Source organism: Triturus cristatus, chromosome 12 (assembly GCF_964204655.1).
Source record: "Triturus cristatus chromosome 12, aTriCri1.1, whole genome shotgun sequence".
Taxonomy (NCBI): domain Eukaryota; kingdom Metazoa; phylum Chordata; class Amphibia; order Caudata; family Salamandridae; genus Triturus; species Triturus cristatus.
In genome coordinates this window covers 637,195,661-637,219,464 of record NC_140595.1, presented here as the reverse complement: position 1 = coordinate 637,219,464, position 23,804 = coordinate 637,195,661, and the positions used below count along the sequence as shown (strand labels likewise).

The 23,804-nt window shown below is 47.7% G+C and overlaps 1 non-coding gene across 1 annotated transcript; it reads right to left on the bottom strand.

Moving 5' to 3' along the window:
* Positions 1 to 3,409: 3,409 nt before the first annotated feature.
* TRNAM-CAU (transfer RNA methionine (anticodon CAU)) lies at positions 3,410 to 3,482 on the bottom strand. Its single transcript has one exon. It is a non-coding gene; the product is annotated as a tRNA-Met (tRNA).
* Between the last annotated feature and the right edge of the window lie 20,322 nt (positions 3,483 to 23,804).

Sequence of the window (23,804 nt, the reverse complement as noted above, 5' to 3'; positions counted from 1 at the left end):
TTTCTCCCGTTTTTTTCTTCTTGGAAACCACGATGGCAGAAACCCACTCAGACGCACCGGCCTCCTCAATCACACCTTCCTGTTTGAGTTTGTCCAAGACGGCTTTCAGTTCACACCTCACAGACAAAGGCACGGTCCTAACTTTGTGCTTTACTGGTGTGGCACCCTCCTTCAACTGGATGTTATGCACGAACCCTCTCACACGCCCCACTTCATTCCTAAACACTCCGCCGAACTTGGCTAACACTTCCGGCAAACCTCCCTGGTCCTCCTCCTGGTCCTCATCCACCTGCACGTAGCCAACCCAATCATCACACACGACTATGGGATCATCCGCTCCTGGAACCAACATCACCCCCAATTTCGCTAGATCCTTCCATCCCACCAAATTCCTGCCACGTATACCTTCGTGGAAATCGCCCTCCCCTTAAAGGTGAGGGTATCTTGGAAGTAACCCAGCATCTCAATGTCCTGCTCGCCAAACGCCTTCGGGTTCACGTCAGACTCACACAACTGTACGCCACCACCCCACCGTTCAAAAAACACTGTGTCAGAAATTATCGTAATGGGTGAACCAGAATCAGCAGTAAAAGGCAACTCCACCACCCCAATCAGCACTGTCCCTATGGGACCCTTCACCCGGCCCTCCTCCATCTCAATGGATAAGTCGATGTTCGCACACATCTCCATATCGTCCTCACTCACGGAGCTCACTTTCACATTGCGCACGTAGCTGCGCGCTTTACAGACCGCGTCAAAGTGACCCACTTTCTTACACTTCGAGCAGGGTTTGCCTAGCGCAGGGCACGATTTGCTATCAGCGAAGTGTTCGTGCGAGCCACATCTAAAGCAGCACAACGGCTTGCGATCGCTAGCCTTGGCAGGCCCTGCCTTGTCCACAGTCTTAAGGTCCGACCTCTTCCTTACCTGCACGTAGAACACGTTAGAGCTAGGGCTACTACACGCCAATTCCTTAGTAGAGAGAAGCGACCGCTCGACACCTTTAGCAATGTCCGTCACCTCACCAAGGGTAGGGTTCCTGCACGACAGTAGACGCTCCTGCACCTTTTTGGAGTGACAGTAGAACACCACCTGATCACGGATGTACGTATCAACTCTGCCCTCAAAGCCACAGTCCTGCGCCAGAACACGCAAACAGGTGATGTACTCCTCGACGGTCTCACCTTCTGCCTGCTTCCTCAGCGCAAACTTGTGACGACCCACCATTATGTTGCTTTCCACTGCATACTGCCGCTCGAGACGTTTGACCGCCTCCTGGTAGACGTCGAGCGCATCAAGCACCCCTGGCGGGTTCTTGTATTCCGGCAAACTGTCGAATACTTCCTGGCCAGCCTTCCCCAGCAACCCGAACAGAAGCGCTTGTTTCTGATCCGCCTCGAACGCCTTCCCATCGATCGACACAATGTAGTTCTCAAAGGCCCGCAACCAACTCTTCCATTTCATGCAAGGCTTACCCGGCTCATCGAGGAAGAGGGGCGGAACGCAGATGTTGTTACTCTGTGCCATCGTGGAAGTGCACACCCTCAGCACACAGGAAGACACACACAGCCTGGACGCTCGGACACCTGCGACAACCCGTTCGCGGCTTGACAGGCCAGCCGCCACTCAGGCGCGACGCACCAACCAGCCGACACCAGGACTCGATACACAGGACCTTCGGGTGAATCAGGAGCAGCCTGCGCTGGTGCAGAGTTCCTCGTTGCGGGGCCCCCAGCAGAAGTGCAGACAAGGAGCAGGGGCAAGGCACGCCGTGGCTCACGTGGCGTGCTGGAGGGGTGTGCAGGCAGGCAGCAGGTGCAGGGCACAACGGGCATCAGGGGCGCACCAGACGGGCTGGAAGGCGGTCCGACGGCCGCCGCAGGCACTCAGGCGTGGCAGAAGGCTCTCACAGCAGAGCGCGTGCAGCACGCAGCAGGGACGCACGTGTCAATGGATGCGGCCCCGCCCCCCCAGCATCAACGGGGCGCACCGGAAGGACGAACTCCGCTTTCCGCGGGACCAGCAGGGAGATCGTAGTGCAGGGCAGCCGGCGGGGAAGTGAGCGCGTCCGCTCATAGGGGGAGGAGGCAGAGAACTGCACGACCGCCTCCGGCGAAAGCAGGGATGCGATCCGCACGTCAGGGATCGCTCGTGGGCCTCTGGAAATGCTTCATCCTCGTCGCCATTTGTTGTAACGAGAAAAGAATGAATACTGCAGGGTGCGTTACAACTTCTAGTTTATTGAACACAGAGGCCCACGTCCGCTAACACCAGCAGCGCGGGCTTAAACTACAACCCGTTGTCACTCCCCCCGTGATGACGTCGACACCACTTCTGGTTGGCTGGGCTACACACGTGACCCGGCTAACACTGAAGACAGACTGCATCCGTCTAAAGGACGCATACATCTAGTGCATGTGCAACAGGAACGGAGACAATTTCAGGTGGGGAGACAGCAAAACAAAAAGGTTTGGCTTCAAAAATCGGGAGTCTCTCGCCTGAATCGGGTCTAATGCCAGCATGCCTTCACGCTAAGCTTGACAATTAGCATGCTATGAGAGCCCAACATGAAGTCAAAATGTGGGAATCTCACATGCATGAACCAGACTTGATGTCGCTGCATTTCGTGTTGATGCTATTTCCGGGCGTTGCGACCATACGTTGGGTTTCTGTGATAAATATACCGGAAATAACATGCAGTAAATAATATTGGAGCACATTTAGTATTTTTATAATAACAGCCAGTCTTTTCTTAGTTTTAAAGACAAGCTTTTGCAGTCTTTCGCTATTTTATCGTATCACTAAAGAAGAAAACACGCCACCCACAACGGTATAGAGGGTCGGTGATGCAGAAACCACACCACCCTCGCCAAACAATAGGGTTATCGCACACTTTGAAGCTTACTAGGAAACTCGTGGTGTTTGTATCGCTGTGATTAACTTTAAAAACACTACCAGTACCAAGTACCAACATGGCATTTAAAACACCGTCAACATGGCGGCCTCATCACCTTCCCTGTTTGCATGTGTAAAATACACTCCCATTCAAACATGGCCCCTGACCCCCGTGCGTATCGTCGGCCAGTGTGAAATATAAGGAGCCATCTGTTTTCAGCAGTTCGTAATTAGACAGATAGAGTGGAGATCGTCCAGACAATTCTTTCCTTGATTGAACAACTCTGACTCAAAGTAGAATGAGTCTATAAATGATTACATGGAGCTTGCATGAAGTCTTTCTTCTGTGTTAACATTTAGCACTCAGAAAAGACACGTGGTGCAGTACTACTTATGCGATGTTATCACCTGGTAAAATGAAAGCGCATAAAAGTAAACGATAAAGTTGAATACTGTGAGTATATTTATCACTCATGTTTCCAAATTGACATTCGAAACAGCTTGCAAAACATTGTGCCCCGTGTGAGGCTCGAACTCACGACCTTCAGATTATGAGACTGACGCGCTGCCTACTGCGCTAACGAGGCTCTGAAAATTCCAAGAAGCACGGTGTTTATAAAGAGAGAAACAGGTATATGACATGTGAGTTTGCTCTGGTATTTTGTCTCGTCACATTTATTTGGTCATGTTATTACAGCAGTTTTAACCTGAAAAATAATAAAAGATTATTCCCTATCATTTCTACATTTTTGTAGGCATTTCATGTGCCACTTGGAAAGAAACTGGTCTTAAAATTGCCTTGACGATTTTCTTAATTGCTGTGGCCAGTCTTAGTACAAGGTAAATGTCATATATGTTAGCTTTTTTTTACATAGGTGCTGCGCACAATAGGAGAATGCTCACATAATGAAAAAAAACATACCTTTATACTATATATATGCTCCTACATGTAAAGCCACATAGCTCTCTTACCTTGAGAGCCCGCTACTGGTTGTCAGAAGATCCTCTTTTATGTTGCTTTATATCGCCCCAAATATTTGGCAATAAATAGCAGGAGAACTTTTTTATCTGGAAGAAAATCACAACATAAATATCCAACAGAGGAACCTACACTTTAGACTGGCACACCGTCTCAAAACCCCAGTATATAAGAACAAGTATTTGCAATGCAATAGGTCTCGCACTAGCGAGAGTTCAAGCTATTGGCATTGTAAATGACAATGCCTTTAATTTCTATGTTTTGATAATTAACACATAAATAAAAGGCATTGCCGTGTACAATGCCAATAGCTCAAACTCTTGTAAACGCCAGACCTTTGCAAAGAAGCGGCAGCCATTGTCCCAGGCTGCTTAGAAAGTGACAGCGCGCATGGCATGCTGAATGTTGCAGGAAAGCATGTCGTGCCTACAGTAGGAGAAACTACTTGAAGAAAATAGCGTTCACACAATAAACAGACTCACTGTGTAACAACCAAAGTAAAAGGGCCAGTTCTCATGGGAGGTTACGAGTGAAGACAAGGAGGTACTAAGGCAGGACTAACAAGCCTATTAACGAATCAGAAGCCAGCATTTACGAAGGACAATGACACAACCCAATGACAAATATGGGCAGAGAGTGGGCAGGGCTTCTATTCCATACTCCAATACAACATGGCTCACAGAGCAGCGCATGCGCTGCCCAGGATCGACCTTAAAACAGCACATGGGCAGCACATCTTTCTCTGCGCAAGTGGCTAAGCCATAGAATTCGGTACTGCCAAAAATATGGTCTAATAGGAAACATCTCAACTTCGGAAGACTAGTCAAGAGCTTGCTCTTTCTTACATGACCACAATACCCACAATGCTAGAAGTTACAGCAACAGTATGAACAAGACATAAAAACCTTATTATGAATAGAAAACACATGCATGTTTATGCATTACATGGGCATGCATGTCTGGGTATTTAAATATGGCTATGCGGATGTACATGTATTTTTGTACATGAATTCTTACATTGCTTAAGGATATAAGAATTATATCAATAAATATTTGCATCGTTACAGGTTTTGGCTTTGTATAGAGATGTACCTGTATAAATGTGGGTAAGTACATGCATATATGTGTTACTTTGGTGCTGTTTGACGAATATTCACAAAACTTTTCAAAAAAGTTCATCCCCCTCACCTCCTTCCGTGAAATTTCAGGGTGATTTGCCAAGGAAAAAAGGGGTGTGTGGCCCAAAACACATGTTCCTCTCAAATATTTCGATTGGAAAATTAGACACACCTACAGCCAAAATGGCTGACTGGAATTGCACCAAATTCGGCAGAAAGCTAGATCTTGGGCTAGAAAGTGTCCTTTTTGTAATTTGGTGTACATCCATTCAGTAGTGTTTGCGAAATTAAGTTTAAAATGTATGTATATATATCACATGGTGAAGGATTCGCTGAACTAACTGATCAAAATATATGATCTGATTGGCCGTCACCATATCAACGAAGATGTGGCAACAGCTATTTTAGGACTCAGAAGCTCAGTTTCCTGTCCTGAAAAAAGGTTAAAAAAAAAAAACAAATAGGGGTAGGGTAGGGATACCATGCCCCCCTAGGACTGGTAGGCGTCCCAAAGAGAACAACCCCACCTGCACTAGGCAAAAACGTAATATTTTCTGTAACTGTACCACAGATCCGTGGAGGATCTGAGGCGCTGATTAAAAAATGATATGCCGGACTTCTGCCATTTTCAAAAGTAAGACCCCTAGGGTGGGCCAGGGCCCGGGTGGTTGGCGCTGTAGGAAAGTGCCCCTTTTGACATGGTTAACCCCCACTTTTTGCCTGGTATCTGGTGCACCTTTGACTGAAAGTGTGCTGGGTTACTGCAAACCAGGTCCACAGCACCAGTGTTCTTTCCTTAAAATGTCCGATTGTTCCACAGTTGGCACCCCCATTAGGCCCCTTGTAAGTTCCTAGTAAGTGGTGCCCCTGTTACCTAGGGCATTGGACCTAAAGAGGGTCCCTAAGGACTGCAGCATGACTTGTGCCACCCTAAGGGACCCCTCACCAACCTCACACAAACTGCCATTGCAGCCTGCATGTCTTGGTGCAGAGAAAATAGAATAGTCGACATGGCACACATCCCTGTGTACCATGCCAGAAAATGCACTGCAATCCATTATCATAATAATTCCATGTGAACAGCAGCTATATACAGTGATATGTGCTGGGGAAATGGTTCGCTTCTTCTGTATGTCGACGGCGTTTTGACCCTCAAAACGTTTCGACACTCAATGTGAGGACAGGCCGCGTCAGTCAGCTTGATCGGGTCATTGTACCCGATCAAGCTGACTGACGCGGCTTTTTCTGAATCTACACGTGGAGCGCTGTCCCGCTTTTCCATTCTTCTACCGAGAAATACTCTCAGTGCATTGTCACTGTTAATCCACAAAGGGATTCTACAACGCCACGGCTGTGGCGTATAATTAATTGAGCCCCTCTAGCCCACCTACATACCCCATTGGATTGACAGCCTGTCCTCACATTGAGTACCCAGACGGGTCCTCATGTGAGTAAACCTTTTTCCTCTTTTCTTCACGTGTGGCACATCATTTTCACAAGGCTGCGCAACCATATATTTAGATGTCCCTTCATTAATAGTCCTTAAGAGACCCCACATTGTTTTGAGGGTCGAAACGCTGTCGACATACAGAAGAAGCGAACCATTTCCCCAGCACATATCACTGTATATAGCTGCTGTTCACATGGAATTATTATGATAATGGTCGACTTGTACAAACTGTGGAAACCTTGTATTTAATATTCACATTGTCACTTAGGTTTAGGTTCCCTTTGTCACTTGGGACACTATGCACAAATGTTGTTTTGATGTATAATGTTTACTCCTAACTTTATTGTTTAAAAAATCCATAAAATATACTACACTGTAATCGGTGTGTTAGTGGTTCCTTCGCGCTCTGCCATTATCTAACCCTCTATATAGCGATTGTGCTTATGTATCATAACCTCATAGTATATTATTCCACGGGAACCATTGTTTTTCCCATATAACGTGTACATGGGCTGGACACTGCTGATTAAGAGTTCCCCAGCTACATGATGGCTTCACTGTACCCCAAGGTATTTGTTATCAAACACCTCCTCGTAATAAACCCACACTGATGCCAGTGCTGAATTTATTAAATAATGCACCCAGAGGGCACCTTAGATGTGCTCCCTGAAAACCTACCAACTACTAGTGTGTTGACTGACTGGTCTTGACCAGCCAGCCACCATAGACAGGTTTCTGACCTCCTGAGGGGAGTATCTTTGCTTTCAGAGGTCAGGAATAAAGCCTGCCCTGGGCGGAGGTTTTCACACCTCCTCCAAGCAGAATGGGCATTCCAGAGCAGGAAGCTTTAAAGACCCTGCCGCCTTTGTTTTGCAACCGTGGGCTTCTCCAGATAGTGAAGGTGCCCACCCCCCTGTCCTGACCCTTACTTTTTGGCGGCAAGAAAAGCAGGAAAATTAGTAAGATTAGGAGGGGTACCCACATTCAGCCAGCACCACCCCTAAGGCAGGCCAGTTGATGTGGCTCCCATTCTTCAGATTCCTCTATGTCATTTCTGATGTCGTCGGTTATGGCAATCAGCACGGTATCAGTGCTGTGGTTGGCACGGAATGCTGAATCAGAGGTGTCCAGTAGATGGTTTTGTTCCAGGAATTCAGTGAGCTGCTGGTTGATGGCTTCCTCAGTACTTTGGCTGGGTAGGAGCGCAGGGACATTGGACGATAATTTTTAGATTGTTGAGGTTGGCGGAGGCTTTCTTTAGGAGGGGTCTGACGTCTGCTTGTTTCCATCTCTCCGGGAAGGTTGCTGAAGAGATGGAGGTGTTGAAGATGGTGATGAGTTATTTTCTGATTGGGTTTGTTGCGAGGCTGTAAAGGTGGTGGGAGCATGGGTTGGTGGGCGCGTCGGAGTGGATGTAAGACATGATGGCTGAGGTGGTCAGGACGGTAAGCTGTGACCAGGTGGTAACGGTTTCGGTTGGAGAATTCTTTGACTATTTTAAAGAGTTCCTTTGTGTGGTTGGTTGCGGAGTCGATGCAGATGGTTATGGCTGCTTTCTTGGCTCCGTTAATGTGCCAGTGGTAGTTGCTGAGGGCAGTTTTCTGAGCCGCTCTGTTGGCAAGGGTTCTTGCGGCACACCATTTCTCCAGTTGGTGGCATTTGCACTTGGTGGTCCTGAGCTCTAGAGTGTACCAGCTGACATGTTTGGAGGTTTTGTTGGATTTTATAGGTTTCAGAGGGGCAACACTGTCGGCGATACAGGCAGCAAAGGTCTGGATGGCCTAATTGAGGTCTGTTGAGAACTCTGGTTGAGATGAGGTGAGGGCTTGTGACCACTGATTTCTGGTGACCTTGCTCCAGCTGCTGTGGGAGGAGATCTGATGCCTTGTGATGGTGTACTGGGAGTCAGTGATGATGAAGTGTACGATGGTGTGGTCGGCCCAGGTGAGTTCTGTTGCTGGACGTGAAGATGGGGTCGAGTGCGTGTCCGGCTTTGTGCATGGGTTCTGTGACCAGTTTGGTCACAGAAGAAGGATGAAGAAGAGTCACTGCCTGGTGAGAACTGCAGTAGAACTTTGGACTTTGGCACAAAACCCTACCGTTCTCAGCCCTCTCTCAACAATCACAACAGAGTTACTCGTCTTGCAAGCTGGAGAACTACCAAACCCTTTGGTAGCCTGCCAGCACTTCAGCAAACACTGAAAGTCTCCCTTGGAGTAGAGGAGCTACTCCCCTGCAGTTGGCAGGACCTGAGAAGCATAGTCTGGTCCACGGCCTTGCAGCTCCCCGGCCCGATCGACGCCGCAGACGACCAGGAGAAGGTACTCATGCTCTGTAAGGTCAGGTCTGTCTCCCCGCCGAATTTGAAGACACCATGACAAACCGGAGCCATACAGTACCAACCCCCAGTGTACCGGACTCCCTGCACCAAACACCAACAGCAAGAGTCCAGCCCAGATTCTCCCTGCACCAGGACTAAGCATCCATCGAGGGATGTCGGCATCACTGAGACCCACTTCAAGAGTGGCCCAGCTGCCTTGATTTCTTCTCTTGTAGCTGTTTGCCCCTGACCGCGAGGTGCATCTTTGTGCACCAGCCCAGCCGACCTAACCACTCTGCTCCCGAGCACCTCGGCCCCCAATGAACTGGCTGTGCCATGAGCTCCAAGACCCCTTGTGACCTGAGCCCCTGTTTGGGAGCCCTCAGACATGCCCGCAATCCCCCGGTGCAGCCTCTTTTTTGGTGCCCCCCTTCTCCGCAGCGCCAGCTAGTTGCCTCACTGACACCTTTGTCCCAGTGGAACCCAGGCGGTTCTGGAAGAACTGCTGGTAGTACTTTGAACCTTGGCCCACTACTATTCTGAACCCAGAAGGTGAAACCCCGAAACTATCTGTACCTACCTTTATGCATTTTTTACTTTTCCTCCCATAGGATTGCATTGTGCGTAAAAGTGCACAGGTTTGAACGTTTTACTTACCTGAAAATTTTTCTATCAAAAAACGTACTTACCTTTAAACGAAGTTCTTGCATTTAAAATATATAGAAAAAGAAGTGTTATTTTTCTAAACTGGTCTCAGATTTATTCTTTGAGTGTTTGTTTCATTTATTGCCTCTGTGAGAAGTGCCTCTTAGCACTACTCTCTGATAATCCTAACTGCTCGCCCACACTACAACAAAAGAGAGCATTAGTATTATCTACTTTTGCCTCTGTAAACCGATTGGGGACCCATGGGACTCTCTGCACAATGTACTTCGTTTTATAGAGAGCAAGCTTCCTAGATTGGTGGATCAGCGGTGGGGCCTACGACTTTGCGTTCGCTGATACCACTTGGTCAATAAGTGACTACATGAATAAACCCCAAAAATTGCCTTTAGTTAAGAGCAATTTTTTTTCGATTGTCGATTAATTTCCTAAATTCTTAAAATTGACTGGAAGGGCCTTGGTTAAGTCCTTGAAGTTTAAAACTGTTTACGATTCAAAAACTTACTATAATTAGAACTAACAAAACTTGTGTTAGGATTTTTGTAGCTCCAAAAAGTCCCCAGCTTGAGTACAATAATGAGTATTGCAGGGCATGTGGCTAAGGAGCTCAATCTTACCCCTTATCTGCAGCTTACTTTCAAGCAGTTAAGGACCCTCTGCAAAGGGTACAAAGTAAAAATTGTATCAGACCCTAAGACTGTAATGCTTCAGAAGCTGTTGGCAGAGTGTGAGATGGGGCCACCAACTTTGAGAACCAGGGTGTCAGATCCCCACACTGCTTACCGTTAGTTGCGTGGGGTGATTCCGCAGGGATGACGTGGACAACCCCCTCCAGTACCCTTAGCCCCCCCAGATAGGGTGACTACTACCTAGGAACACCAAGGAACCGGGGGAGGCCGCCAGAGGAGCCAGGGGAGGTGAGGACGGCTGGGGAAGATGCCTAGGAACCACGACTGGGTCTGCTGATGGGCGTGACCTACAAGAGGAAGCACATGGGTAGCAAACACGCCTCAAAAATAGACATCCCAGACAGACTTGATTAATCAGAAGGAAAGGTATAGTCACCTGGGGTGTAGTGATTCCGTAAGTCTCTGGCAATGAATGGTGGCGAAAACAAAGGTCCAAGCAACACTGAAAGGAGGGACTCCTTATGCTGAGGGAGCACGCTTTCCAGGAATAGATGGTGAATACCCTTGCTGTGAAGGGGCCCAGAACACTTCCCAGCCAGGTCCCACTGGCGACTGAGAGGAGAAGAGGTGCGCCGCCGGGAAACCCCACGGGGCGCGAGGTGCAGAGGGACTGTACAGCAGTTTAGTAGTGTTGTCGGAACGTGCTCTTTTCCCGGAATGACACTAGTCCTGTCAACATCCGAGGAGAGAGCGTGCGATGCAAAGAAGGGCAGAGGGGGCGACGAGCAAGGGACGGGACTCAAGGAACTGAGGTAGCGCTCCTGAGCCGAGGTACCTAGAGATGTGTCCGCCTCGCGCTGGAGCACGAGCGGTGAGAAAGTTACAGCGACCCCGTCTGCTACACGGGTCGCGGGAATCTCCGACGGCGCTCCTGCGCAGCGGAGATAGCAAAGAGGGATTACCTTGCCTTTAGCAGGATATCGGAGTAGTAGCTTCGAGTAATCCAGCGGTAGTTGGTGCCCTTGCGCGGTCCGGACGAGGGTCCGGTTGCAGATCGAGCCACGCTCCTGCGTAGGCTCGGGACGTTAATACGAAGCCCAGAGTTCTGTGGCTTCGCGGGTGAAATAGACCCGCTCCCGGAAGTACTCGCTCATTGGTTCGAGGCGGGTCACGTCGAACAACTAGACCGCTGACCCTCCTCGATAGGTCCTTGAGTGCTCAGGCGCGCGCATGGGCAGTACGTTCAGCGCGCCAGACACAACAGCAGGGGGAAGGACGTGACACAGGGCGCTGTGAGTGAGTAGGATGACTCAAACATGCGTCAACTCGAAGGAGAGGACACTGTACCTCTACTTCAAAACCGACCCAGTGTGCCAAGGGCACCTGCCTCTAGCAAGGACGTATCAGGTCGCTCAAGGTACACTGAAGAACTCTCCGAAGAGGAGGCTCTTCTTGAAATATTAGCCCACAGATTCACCCTGGAGGACAGGATACTGGTCATAGAAAGGGAAAGGGCAGATTTGGGTTTAGGACAAATAAATGGTGGCAGCAACATAACACCTAGTGACAGAGAGGAAACCTTTGACCTTCAAATCCCCAAAGGGATTGTTCCAAAGCAAACACAAGATGATGGACGGAGCGCTGAAACTTTTCAGACACTCACCTCCAGTCACAGACTTGTGGTATTTGCCAGGTGTTGGGTCTCATTGGCTGTGTACAGAAGTGCCTGTTTTGTGGGGTGGTTAACTTTGTAGTCCTATCTGATGCTGACTTATGGCTAAATAATGGAGGCTGGAGTTTCAACAATACACAAATGTGCACGAAAAGGTGATTTTTTGAGAGGATTACGTCTGGGTGAGCTCTTTGGATATGGGATTTCACATGGCTGCGTGTGTTTTAGTATGGGTCGGAAGTGATGATCAGCCCTGTGTTCTGGCAACATGATCTGGGGCCGAGTGTTATAACTGGGGATACAGCTTAAACTAGGATTCTGGAGCGATGTCATGATGCCCGAATGGGTTTGGGAGGCTGTATGTGAAGAGATAGCTAGCATTGGCTCAGTCAAGTTACCAAGTTTATTATTACAGTTAATTAAAACCATAACATACAAACATATTGATAAAATTCAAGGATTAAAATATAAGAGTTAATAAAAGCAGAAGAAAAAGAAAAATTATGTATACATTTATAAATCAGCTGTATTTAAATTAAGTGTCACAGTGCTTATCATAAAGAGTTTGACTTTTATCGACGTTCAAATGTGCAAGTAAGGATAGAGTTTGACAGTTTCTTAATGCTGAGCATTATGCAATGCAATTAGGATAATATTAACAAACTTCGCAGCTCTTGCTAAGACTTGGGCTGAGTTATTACTGAAGCATAATTCCGATGCTTCCCTGCAATGTCTCAGTAACTTTTCCCGGTAAACTGGGGCCAGTAGGCGTCGGCGGTCATTGGCAAGGTGAGGGCAACAACATAACAGATGAAACCAGGACTCATATGGATAGTTGCAGAGCCTACATGTTAGCTGGCCATTCTTCCGAGCCCACAGCGGGTTGAAGTCATGAATTGGGAGTGCTAGCAGCCTCATATAAATAATTTTATTACGAGTCAGTGATTGAGGAGAGCAGCTAAAATATGGTTGAGTTTTCCCCTTGATATACGAGTCATTCAAAGTTGCAAGGAGCGATTGTTTTGGAAGCCGAGCAACATCTCTCTCAAATGACACTAAGGTGACTTGGTTTTTTATCGTTTTTTTCCACACTGGCAGGGAAATGATTGGATTAGTAAAGTTGGGGATTTTAATCTTTAATGTGGAGTTGGCCACGTGCAGCTGTCTGTACCAAGGAGAAAGTTCGTCCGTGAATACTGATTGCAATTGTTCTTTCATAGATTGAGCAGGTGCACGTAGAGTGTGGATGTAGAATTTAATTAAATCCCCCAGGCATTGAAGATCTGCGCTTTCCAGGCCCAGCTCGAGTCTCAGTCTCGTCCTCCTAGCATGCTGGGGATCTGAAAATATTTTCTTGTAAGCCTTTATTTGATATTTTGCTAGAAATATATCCATTTTAGCCAGGTGGCCATAGGACACTGCCGGGAGCAGTTTGGCGCGTAGAACCCATAAAATTGGCTCGGCTGTAGGGCTGTGCAAGTGCCGATTCAAGCACCTCAGACTGTATATAACGCCTGCTCCCTTGGGCCGAAGATGTTTAAGATGGGATACTTGATTAGCCTTTTCATTGAACCAGACTCCTAGGTAATTGTAACTGGTACAGGTTGCAATATGTAGACCGCCTGCTCGCCAAGACAGATTTTTCTTTTTTTTGTATTTCCCAAAGATCATGACTTTGGTTTTTGATCCGTTCATCAGAAGATTGTTTTTTATGTTATATATGTTAAGGGCAGCGAGCGCTTTTTGTAGACCTATTTTTGTATGGTCCATGATAATAATATCATCAGCGTATTGCATAATCTGTAGTCGTGTGCCACCCAATTTTGGGGCGACAAAGGTTGCGCTTGCCAGTTCTTTTGGCAGATCAGCAGTGTATAGATTAAATAGTAGTGGGGCTAATAGGCAGCCTTGCTTTAAACCATTTTTAGTTGCGATTTTTGCAGATACTGTTGTGGCGCTTGTTTTAATCCTCACCCAGGTTTTCTGATGCAGAGATATCAGGGCAGAGAGAAGTGCAGATGGTATCCCCCAGGAATTTAATTTGTTCCATAGAGTGCGCTGAAGTCCACAAAACAGCAAAATAATGGTAGATGATTGGCCAGAGTGGCTCTCCAAGAAAGATAGGACAGCGCTATTATATTATCCGTCGTGGAGCAGCCTGATCTGAAGCCGGACTGAGTATGAGGAAGAATGCTATTTTCTGTGACCCAGTTCTCAAGTTCTGCCAGCAGTACCCGAGCATAGGCCTTAGCTTCGATATCCAATAGAGCTATTAGCCTATAATTTGCCGGATTTGAGCGTTTACCCTTTTTATGAAGTGGATGTAATATTGAGCCCTGCCAGGTGGATGGAATTGTAGCTGTGAGAAAAGCTTGTTTAAAAAGAGGTGTAAGGATGTCTGCCCAGAATGGACAATTTGATTTAAAAACTGTGGCGGGTATTCCATTTGGCCCTGGCGCACCATCATTCCTCATACGACTAATGATCTGTGTTACTTCGGCTGCCGAGATGCCTAAGCCCTGGGTGTTTTCATTATTTGGTCCTTGAGGAGGGGAGAGAACTGACGACTCCCCTGTCCGACTGCCGTAGAGCTGAATGATGTGGTTCACCCAGACGTTATCAGGTACTCCGTTATCCTTGGACTGGCCACTGTTACTGACTTGGTTGATGTATCTCCAAAAAGGGGCTGGATTTTTTTCTTTAAGAAGAGAGAAGATTTTAAGCCAGGATTCCTCTATTCGTTTAGTGCGTTGCTCCCATGCGCGTTTCTTTTAGGCAGCTCGAAGTGATCCATTTATGGCGTATCGCAGTGCTTTTTCCCCTTTTTGTCCTGCATTTGGGGGATTTTGACGCTTCCGTTTGCTTTCCGACATTTCCTTATTTAGGAGCTGGTTTAGATCGTTTGGCGCCTGTTTTTTTGAGTATCCAATGTTCCCCCCAGTGCCCGATACAGGTCTATCAGGAGATTAGGCCAATAATCTAAGAGGGCTTGCGAGCCGAGAGCAGTATTTAATTGTTCATTTTTAGTAAACCATGCAGACAGTTTTGTACCGAGATTGGTGTTCCACTTTATCCTACGAGGGATTTTATCTCGTTCCTCGCCCGTAGATACGCCTACAGATGTAAATTTGCAAGATAGAGGAGTGGAAAGGCAAAAGGATGCTCTAAGGGGCCTGTGGTCACTCTCTGCTCGGTTGTCAATGTCAAAATCATTCAGGTGCGAAGCTAATGTGCTGCCAATGAATAGGTAATCAATTGTAGAAATATTCCTGTATGTTGGAAGCGGGGCCCATGTTTGGTCCTTTGCTTTCTTGAGATTGTAAGCAGATGATATAGAACAGGCATCAAATAAGGCTTGAAGTGCCGCAACCTCTTTTGGATGTTTGTTTCCGTTTCCTGTTTTGTCGAGAGATCTGTTGTTGAAGTCCCCGACTATAAGTGGATTGTGATGAGGATATTTGATGAAAAAGTCTCCAATAATGGCTGCCTGATCATCGAGAGCTTGGTTTCTCTGATGTAAGGCTGGATTAACATAACAGTTAAATAATAGCAATCTGAGTGGATTATAATGATTTTTTACTCCATTGATGAGTAATACTTGAATTCCAGGTGAGGGAGGTGCAAGTGAAATTACATCCAGCCTTCGAGAGTGCTTGATGTAAACAAAGAGACCGCCCATTGGCCGCCCAAAAATATTACGTCTTAAAGCCGGGACATGATTTTCAAAATACCCGGAAAGAGCTGTAGTGGATGTTGCCCATGTCTCCTGGAGACAAATTATATCACTGCTTTGAAGGTAGTCTAGGACGGAATCATTTTTTAACAATTTCTGAAGACCAGCAACATTCCAAGAAATGATTGTTAAGTGATTATTTTGCTCTTTCGGTATATTAGCTGTTTTGCCTTTATGGGAATTAAAGGTGCCGTCGGGCCGAATGAGGACCACATTCGACGCGATATCCTAATTGGTTGTTTGTGTCCTGTTTACTAGTAGAAACTCTTCTCTGATTAGTGGAGCAAGTGATCCTCGGTGGTTCATGTTGGGAGAAGATACTGGTGGGGTTATGACCATGACGGATATCGACAGCACATTTTAGGATAGAATAGGTATTTAGAGATTTATTGGCTAAAACGTGAGGGTATCTGTCTTGAGGTAAATGCCTAATCTCAATACCCTAGTCAGCCAATTGGTTGGCTTCACACAGCATTGCCGTTAGATGTGACTGTTGGTGTAGCCCGATCACTGTGGATTCATCGTGGGAGTCGCCTGGCATGCTTTGAAATTTAACCCAGGCAACATCTACTGAGCCTATGTGCTCCAGTGATGGTATGTGAGTAAATAAGAGCAGGATGTTGCCTCTGTTCAAAACATCGTAATTGCCTTTGGCATGGTATCTTGGTGTAAGAGCGACCTCCATCCCTCCTGATTTTAAATGACTGCTGCTCGTTGAGGTTCCCGGAATGGCTTGATTATCAGATGCAGGCATTACTTGATGTATTGGAGGGGTGCTGTATACCATTGGTGCTGGAGAAGATTTTATCGCCTGTTGATGCAGCATGTTAGTGCTGTGTGCGGCACTGAACAGTGGTTGCGTGCAAGCCACCACCTGTGGCCCTGAAGTTATAGGTGGTAGTGTCGGTCCAGGAGCGAGGCTAATCCTCGCATCTGGGCCTTCCGTGAGGTTAGGCTGAGTTGATGTTATGTGAGCCTTCTCTTTCATGTTATCAGGAAAAGAAGTTTAGGGGGCGTTGGAATTAATTGTCCCTCAAGCGGAAACGTCAGCTAAACTCTTAATGAGTGGTTGTTTGATGAATTGTAGATGATTTGGAAGCGCTTCTCTGTCTTTCTTTTCTGATAACTTTGCTGAAAAAATTGGATAGAGCTTAACAGGGGCAATATTTGACTTGATTGTATGTGTACGTGTAAGAAGGGTCGCTGGTCGATTTTTAGTTTTTTCCCTTTTTTGAGCTTTCCTCAGTTTTTTCTTTGCTTTTCTAGAAAGCAAGCCTTCCTTCTGTTTGATCTCTGGGGTGCCATCTAGTTCTTCAATTGTTTGGTAGCTGGTTGAAAGGCAGGGTACGACGGTTATAGGCCTCGTTGAGGGAGATAAACTTAAGGCAGTGGGTGAAGGCAAGTGTGATGTTTCAATTGAACTTACAGGCGGGTCTTTAAGTAAGTTGGTTGGATTCTTGAAAGTTTCTGTGTTTGATTTAATTGAAGTCAGTTGTAGAGATGAACCGAAAGGGGCTCTTGAGACCCGAACTGAGCCTGCTAAGGTGGTCAAAACTGCAGGAAGATTTGCCCACTGGTCCACAATGGCCGCACATGAACATGAACAGGTTGTTTGTGAGGTGGATATCAAGTTTGTAATTTGATCCATTTTTCCTTTCAAGTCTGCCAGACATGTAGCTATTGTCTGCAAGAGACCCATTTGCAAATCCATCTTGGAAGATTGCCAAAGTAGGGCTTTGGCTGTTATGTATTGTGGATTAGTGAGTTTTGGCAATTCAGAAGCAACCATGAAGCTTGGGTTTTCTATGTTTCGAGAAGTACAGTGGTGATGATTTGATCCACTTGATGGTCTGTGCAATTGTGGAGTAGACTCCAGGGTTTGCACGATTTTGGTTTCAAGTTGCTGTAAAAATAATGCTGAAAGTTCTCTTAAGTCTTGTTTTTTTGAGACAACAGGTGAGCCTGAGGCAATGATCAAAGGGAGATATTGCCTAATAGGTGAGTGAGATTAGTGTATTTGTGCCTCGGTTGTTATGGGTCTTCTTGACGTGCATGAGGCTGATTTAGAACTGCCAATGGGAGACAATGAGTGAAGATCCATTGAAGCGGAGCTTATGTTAGCATTGGGGGCGGAGTCTGGCCCCAAGGACAATTGAGTGAGACTATTGACAGTATCCGTATTTGAGCAGGAAAGAGAGCAGCGTTTTGTTTTCATAGGGCAGGGGCCCTGGGAGTTTGTTGCGGAATAAAGGAGTTCTTCCTTGGCACTTGAGTTGTTTCTTAGGTGGTCTGTCCTGTCGTTAGATGAAACTCCATTTGAGGGCTTTGGAAGCAAATATTTAGTTATCAAACCAGTGTTGGTATTTTATTGGCTATTCTGTATCTTGTGGGCCCCTGGGTTCTGTGCGTTTATGCATATTGTGCTTGAATCGTTAGTCAGTGGCCCTGCTAGGGCTGCGCCTCCATTGGCGTCGACTGCTGATATTGACCTGGTAACTGGAATCCTTTTTGACATCTTAGGACAAAATAAATGTGCAGCGTGATGTATTAGTTAGTCCTGGAGCAAAGTAGGATGGTAAGCTGGAAAGTTCAAATAATTGCTAGATAAGCATGGACAGACGTGTGTAGGCTGTGAGCAGGGCACTCTAGTGACCCGTTGGCCGCGCCCAACCTAGTTGGGCCGCTTCCACGGGCTCACTGGGCACGCACTAAGCAGCAGCCTCTAATGGCAGCCGCGCTCACCTTTGTGTATGGACGACGGGAGGTTCACAGGGCTCTCAAGGAGTGTTATACCAGGGTTGTTTCCAGACAAGTAACGTGAAGAATGGGCAGCAAGTAGAAAAGGCGGTCGGAGCTCACAGGGCACTCAGCATACGCAAAGTCACTTTTACCACAGTCGCTGCTTTTGCTGCTTGCGAAATACCATTTGCCGTCTGCCTTTACGAGGTTCACCAGTCCTCCTGTGCTCCCCCCTGTTGGAGAGGGTTGCGAATGGTTGCAGTGAATACGATGAAACAGAGGTGTTTATTCACGCCCAGTGGAGCAGCTCCTGCGTTTCTAGATTTTAAACACGCCCGGAACCCCCAAACAGACCTGACGTGCTGGGCTAGGTCTAAGGGCTGTCAGGTGTGATTGCTGTCAGTGTCACTTTTTCAAGGGGCTTGAAATCACGGTTCCTGTCGCAATTGGGCTGCTAGTGGGCTGCTTCCGCAGCTCTGGCTGCTACTGGAGTAGCTGTTTTAACTGTTGAATAAACCTTACTAGCTGCTACACAGATACCCTCAGAAAGCCTCTCACAGCCTCTCACAGCCTCACAGCCTTGCAGAGTCTCTGTCACCCCCCCAAGCTGAGTCTTACAGCTGCTGCGGAGAATGAAAAAGACCCTTGCCACCACTGCGCCTCTCACCGCTGCAGAGTGGAAGTAGCGGCTCCTGCCGTTTGCGGAGAGGCCTTTCATAGATGGAACCTGCGGGGGTCCGTCACAGCTCACGCAGCTGCCGGGCTGCTCCCATGGCTGCCTGCAGCTTCCTGCCGCCGCTGTAACCTGGGCAGCTACCGGGTAGCCTCTCTGCCACTTGCCAAAGAGGAGAGGCAGGGAGCGTCCGCTGGAATCCTGCGCGGGCAACAGGAAGCGCCGGACACGGCGTCCTCCTCGCCCACACAGTTAGCGGTGCTCGCGGTCGGCTCGGGTTGTCACAAAGATGCGGGCTGGATTCTGGATTCTGTGGAGCCGCTACTGCAAGCACCCAACAATCCACAGACTCAACTGGTTCTCCACTACTCCTGAAGCAGTCTCGCCAAAAGCCACAATGTCTGCCACTCTGGAGAGGCAGCTCCGACACAGGCACCGGCCAGGACCTCCAGGTACAGCCTCTGGCCCAGAGACGGTGGGAAGAGAGGGGCGATGCGAAGGAGGGTGCGGCTGCTCTCCAGCGGACCCTTCACAAATCTGCACGCCGGTACTCAGCTCCGTGGCCGCTGCAAGCCTCAAGGCCTCTCCCGCTGCTGAGCCGCTGCCGCCACCAGAGACAGGTGGAATCCGCGGGAGGTCCCCTGGAAACCGCGAGGGGCTCAGCACGGGGGCTGGAGTCACTGGAACCCTCCTCTAAACGAGCCGCTCACCTCTCGTGCTCAGCGCCTTCCCTCCGCTCTGCTACGAATCAGAAGTTTTGGCAGAACCCGGAAGTGTCTGGCTGCTACATTGGCTCAGTCACCCATACACTTCAGCGGATAGGGTGGTTTATGAACCTAAGAGCCTTCGTTTTGAGGACTGGCTGTCAGACTCTTACTGGGCTGCAAGATCTCTGCGACACTCAGCCCAGTTCTTGTGTCTGAAGCGGTACAGTTCTGGAAGGGACCCTGTGCTGATAAGGGCTGCATTATGGAGGACAAACTGTTATAGTTCTGAGGGGCTCATTCAGACTAGATGTAAAGTTATGCCTTCAAGGAGACTCCGCTCTGGTATGGCCTGCTTGCAGGGCAGGGATTGCTCTATGTCTAAAGTCTGAAAAGCGTCCCGTACACATGTAGCAGCGGCATGGAGCTACCTTTTGACAGCATGTTGTACTCCGCAAATGCTCAAACACATGCGAAACCCCCTTCCACACTTGAGCCCTCCCCAGAACTGATGAGTTGGCACCACAACAAACCACCAGAACTGACAAGTGCAGCGGTTTGCTTTTAGTCCGGAAGTCTTCAGCGGGAGCACAGATAGAGAAGTTAAAGACTGATTTATAACATCAAAACAATCGGCCTGCGTACGCCCGGTCATGCAGGGCATAAGTCCTGACAAGCAGCCATGTTAAAATCAGGCAAATAGTTTGCAAATCATGATCTTCTTCACAAAGCCCCAATCTTAATTTCACGCCATGCTGATAACAAAAAAGAAGCACGCAACATTGAAGCATGACAGCGGGCACCCCACAGCTAATAAAATAAAGGTGACAAGATTTATAACCCTGTACTGGCAGTCGGATCAACTGGAAACATCTAGCGCTCCTGCGGACTGCTATTATACGAAGGAAAACGTAGTCCCTTTTCCATTTGCTAAATGGGACAAGAGGATGGGTGCAAGTGATGAGGCACTGCTCCCGAAGGAGTGAACGACCCAGGAAAAGGAGGGATAAATAGCCAAATAATAATAATTAGAAGTAAGGTTTTTTAAAGGACACTGAAAGGATCAAATTAAATGCAGTGGGCTGGGCTGAAACCCACAAAGATGTATATATTAAAGTACAGAGGCGCAACTAGAACCACATTTCTGGGGGGGGGGGCTAATTCTTCCAGCAATAGGCAGAGTGGAGTCGCAGGGGCTCTAAGAAGGGCTGAAAAAACAACAAAGCCTCGTTAACAAGTAAATGGTCTTTTAAAGACCTGTGAAGTACTCGGGTGCAGCTGCGATAAGACAGACGCCAGACCAGCCAGCCCACACCAGCTCAAAATCTGTCTGTGTGTGTGCCCGGGAAGCTGTTTCAGTTCGGGTTGACACACACGATGGGGGGGCTGGAGCCTGCGTGCCTACTAAAGTATATACAAGAGGTCTCAAATGCTCAACCTAAAAATAGCTCCGCAAACTGGGAGCAGTGTAGGGAGGTATGTACTTGGTCCATGGGCTGTGGGAGAGCCAAACACAAGAAGAGGGAATGGCGCCCACGTGCAATGATGAATGGCATCAAATAAAATGAGAGCGACACCAAAGCTTAACAATGGTAGGAGATGGTAAACGCAGAGACAGAACACAACACATCTCTTCGAGACAGCGCATGTGCTGTCTAGCCGGGACCTAAAAAAAACTGTTGGTGCCCTAGGTGGGCACCAGAGCAGCCATGGTTAAAATAAAATGGCCGGCACTCATCAAGGTGCTGGATGGGGAGCCTGCATGGGTCGCGGGGAACTTGGGGCTCCCCAACTGCCCCAGCATAAAGTCAAACAAGTTGTGGGTGCCCCTAGTGGGCAGCGGGATACCAACGGGGCTGATGAACAAAGCGTTTGAGCAAATCAAACACTCACCCCTAGTCAACTGATCTGGGTTTAATCCATCATCATTCTTTAGCTAGTGGGCACCGGGTCACACATACTTAAAAAAATAAATGGATGGCTCCTCCCTGGGTGCTGGCTGCAGAGACAACAGTGCCCTTGGGGGCCTTGGGACTGCCTCTAAGACCCAAGATTTAAAGGTAAAGTTAGGGTGCCCCGGGTGGGACCGGGACACCCAAAAAGTAAATAAAAAAATAATTAATTATTTACTTCTCTCTGGAAGGAGCACTCCATATTGCCCTCCGAGGGATTTTTAATAATATTGTTGGATCCTGGTGGTGCCCTGTGGTCTAATGTAACTATTACTCATGTCCTCACCATGCACTGCTAAATACCTCAGACATTACATTACTAATGACATGTTTAATGACATAATTGATAACATCACTGCAATATCTGAAATTATAAAATTGATAACAACACTGTACATGGGCATAAGTAATAGTTACATTAGGGCTTGAGGTATAGGTACTTAAGATAACTATAACTGGTGAATTTCAGTGGATTTGTTAGTTTGAACCGACATTTTCACCTAACCATAATGTCCCATTAACCACTGGCGGTTGCCAGTATGTAGTTATAGTTAGGACTTTGTTTCCATAGGAAAAGTATTTATTGTTTTGCTAAGAACTTTGGCACCTTTTGACAAATCTTCATGAAATTTTAAAAATGAGTGTGCCAGTCACTTCAGCTGCTGTCTGGAAAGTTTCAGGGTGATTCGTCAAGCGGGGGTTGAGAAAAAGGGGTTCCCAAAATACGCGCGCGCTTGTCTTTTTTGGATCCATTCCACATGGAAGCAACTAAATGAAAGAAGAAAAGAGGTTGTGAACCGTTTCTTCAAGTCACGGTTTTCAGTAAGTGATGAACAAGACAGAAAGAGAGGGAATAATAGAAAGAGAGGGGTGGGGGCAGCTGCCAGCACAGAAAAGAAGAGGACATTGTCCGTGTCTTCGCTGGGCAGTAAGGAAGAGACAGCGCCCTTTTCCTTCTCTGCCCGTCCTGAACGTCCACGAAAGCAAGCCGAGCCTTATCTGAAGGCCTTTGCTATTTCTGCCGTCCTGGGACACGGTTTTGAAAAGGAAAAGTAGGGGAACGGAATCTTTTTAGGTCTCACCTACGTGTCATTCTCCGCTAACTTCCCGTCGATATTCTCGCCATCTTTCTTTGCCTCCTTTCTCCTGCCTTTAACTTTCACGGTCTGTCCCTCCCTGCGCCTCAGTCCTTACTTACTCCATCCCTCCGCGGTCTATACTCCAGGTCTCAATGCTTCTTCTCATCTTCGCACTCTCCTTTCCTTATTCCCCACCGTCCCCATCCCGTTCGAAGTTAGCTTCTCCGTTCAACCTCCACTGCTTTTTCCGTTTTCTGTCTCCTTCTATCTCTTTCCCTTTATCTTTCCGTATGTTTTTTCCTCCACCACAGGGGAAACGCGAGACATCTACATATTTTACTGGCTCTACCACTACGCGTTTCTCCCAGGTCCCTACAAACAGTTGACCTCCAAATCCCCCACGTTTCAGTCAACAGCACTTAAAGTACAGCTGTCAAGTCACGTGTCGCAGCTTCTGTCAAACCTGGCTTTTTAGCTTCCACCACCCAGCATTCTAGGACATGTAGTTTACATTCTTCTACTCCAGTATGGTCTTAAAACCCCATGATACGAAGTGCTGTTGATTGAAAACACAGGGTCAAGACTGATTTGCATATGACCATGTCTAAACTGGGGTGGTGTAGTGGGCAAAAGAACGATGGATTTAACCCAGATCTCTTGACTGGGGGAGAATGTCTGCATTGTCAGCATTCCGTCCATCATTTGTTTGTTGTAACGCTTTTCGCCCTAAGTGGGATGGGTATTCCCAGACGTGGGACCCGTGCTCACTACGCCACTGGAGTCAAGCTATCCTGGCTGATGACGGCTGATAGCCAGAAACCGGTCCTAGGATGCTTGATTCCGGTCCAGGGAAGACATGGCTTGGCAGTTCGGGCTGGACTGTTCCCATGAGGCACAGGGTCAAGACTGATTTGCATATGGCCATGTCTGAACTGGGGTGGTGTAGTGGGCAAAAGAACGATGGATTTAACCCAGATCTCTTGACTGGGGGAGAATGTCTGCATTGTCAGCATTCCGTCCATCATTTGTTTGTTGTAACGCTTTTCGCCCTAAGTGGGATGGGTATTCCCAGACGTGGGACCCGTGCTCACTACGCCACTGGAGTCAAGCTATCCTGGCTGATGACGGCTGATAGCCAGAAACCGGTCCTAGGATGCTTGATTCCGGTCCAGGGAAGACATGGCTTGGCAGTTCGGGC